The sequence below is a fragment of the Triticum aestivum genome, chromosome 4B (assembly GCF_018294505.1).
Source record: "Triticum aestivum cultivar Chinese Spring chromosome 4B, IWGSC CS RefSeq v2.1, whole genome shotgun sequence".
NCBI classification, from domain to species: Eukaryota; Viridiplantae; Streptophyta; class Magnoliopsida; order Poales; family Poaceae; genus Triticum; species Triticum aestivum.
Genome location: NC_057804.1, coordinates 643,788,004 through 643,790,618, shown reverse-complemented (window position 1 = coordinate 643,790,618; position 2,615 = coordinate 643,788,004).

Here is a 2,615-nt window from a genome sequence, read left to right as displayed (position 1 = left end):
TATGGGGGACCTTTAGTACCGGTTGGTGTTACTACCTCTCGAAGGATTTTATTTTTTGAAGTTTTATCATTTTCTTTTGATTTTTTCAAAACTGAAATGGCGATACACAAGGGGGGGGGTAGAGTTTGAAAATTGGCCCCTTTAGTACCGGTTCGTGGCACGAACCGGTACTAAAGGCTTGTCCCCTTTAGTACCGGTTCGTGGCACGAACTGGTACTATAGGTTAGACCTTTAGTACTGGTTGGTAACACAAACCGGTACTAAAGGGGCTCGTGGGGACCCGGCCTGACGCCAGCCTGCCACTACCCCTTTAGTACCGGTTCGTGGCACGAACCAGTACTAAAGGCTCAACACGAACCGGTACTATTGATCGCAGCCACGAACCGACACTATTGATCACATTAGTGCCGGTTTTTTACAAACTGGCACTAATGTGCTTCACATTTGACCCTTTTTTTACTAGTGACATATGCATTCCTCGGCAATTCAACGTCTTGCTCACGTATAGCGATCCTTGGCCCTTTCTTTACCGAGGAACCACCTTGGTACATTCTCCTAAGCATATTTCTTTTTCTGAAAATTTCTGAAATTTTAGTAACTTCAAAATAAAAGTGCATAAAACTAAACAAGATTAATAGCAACTACTCCTACAAGTGCCTAGAGCCCATATCATGCATCGGAAATGCTTGGGACCTCAAAAATTTAACATGCAAGCTCAAGAACAGGGTCACCAAGACAGCAAGGATTTGCAATGAATAAAGCACTAGAACAAAAACTAATTGGACCAATGGAGGAGTCACATACCAAGCAACAATCTCCCAAAGCAGTTTTGTGAATGGAGCTTTGAGCTAAGAGATCGAAAATCGCAGCAAAACGAGCTAGAACTCGTGCTTGAGCTGGATGGGGATTTTTTTGGGTAGAAGATGAAGTGTGTGGATGCTGGCATAAGTGGAGGGGAGCCACCAGGGGCCCACGAGACAGGGGGCGCGCCCTACAGGGGGGGCGCGCCCTCCTCTCTCATGGCCTGGTGCTTGCCCCTCCTGCAGTGTTTTCAGTGCCTAAAATCCTCAAATATTCCAGAAAAAACATACTAAATTTGCAGGGCATTTGGAGCACTTTTATTTTCGGACTATTTTTTTATTACACGGATAATTCAGAAAACAGACTGATAATACTATATTTGCTTTATTTATTCTAAATAACAGAAAGTAAAAAGAGGGTACAGAAGGTTGTGCCTTCTAGTTTCATCCATCTCATGGTCATCAAAATGAACCCACTAACAAGGTTGATCAAGTCTTGTTAACAAACTCATTCCGAATAACACAGAACCGGAGAAATTTCGAATAATACTAAGTTACCTCAACGGGGATATGAAAATCCCCAACAATAAGAATATCATATTTTTTTCTTGACAGTTGGGAGAGGAAATTCAAAACCTCCAATAATGAGAGTTGGAACTTATTCAATAGAATTGATGCTATGAACTTGAGATTGTTTCCTCGGAAAGTGTACCGTATGCTCATTGCCATTAACATGAAAGGTGACATTGCCTTTGTTGCAATCAATAACGGCCCCTGCAGTATTAAGAAAAGGTCTACCAAGGATAATAGACATACTATCGTCCTCGGGAATATCAAGAATAACAAAGTCCGTTAAGATAGTGACATTTGCAACCACAACAGGCACATCCTCACAAATACCGACAGGTATAGCAGTTGATTTATCGGCCATTTGCAAAGATACTTCGGTACGTGTCAACTTATTCAATTCAAGTATACGATATAAAGAGAGAGGCATAACACTAACACCGGCTCTAAGATCACATAAAGCAGTTCTAACATAATTTCTTTTAATGGAGCATGGTATAGTTGGTACACCCGGATCTCCAAGTTTCTTTGGTATTCCACCCTTAAAAGTGTAATTAGCAAGCATGGTGGAAATTTCAGCTTCCGGTATCTTTATTTTATTTGTAATGATATCCTTCATATACTTAGCATAAGGTTTACTTTAAGCATATCAGTTAAGCGCATACGTAAGAAAATAGGTCTAATCATTTCAGCAAAGCACTCAAAATCCTCATCATCCTTTGACTTGGATGGTTTAGGAGGAAAGGGCATGGGTTTCTGAACCCATGGTTCTCTTTCTTTATCGTGCTTCCTAGCAACAAAATCTCTCTTATCATAATGTTGATTCTTTGATTGTGGGTTATCAAGGTCAACAGCAGGTTCAATCTCTACATCATTGTTATTACTAGGTTGAGCATCCACATGAACATCATTATTAGCATTATCATCAGGTTCATGTTCATATCCGGATTGTGTTTCAGCATCAGAGATAGAAGTTTCATTGGGATTCTCAAGTGTTTCTACATTAGGCTCACTAGAAGTTTGCAAAGTCCTATCATTCTTCTTTTTCTTCTTCTTAGAAGAACTAGGAACATCTAGATTATTATTCTGAGAATCTTGTTCAATTCTTTTAGGGTGGCCTTCAGGATACAAAGGTTCCTGAGTCATTCTACCAGTTCTAGTAGCCACTCTAACGGCAAAGTCATTTTTATTATTAAACTCATCAAGCAAATCATTTTGATCTTTGAGTACTTGCTCAGCTTGAGTAGC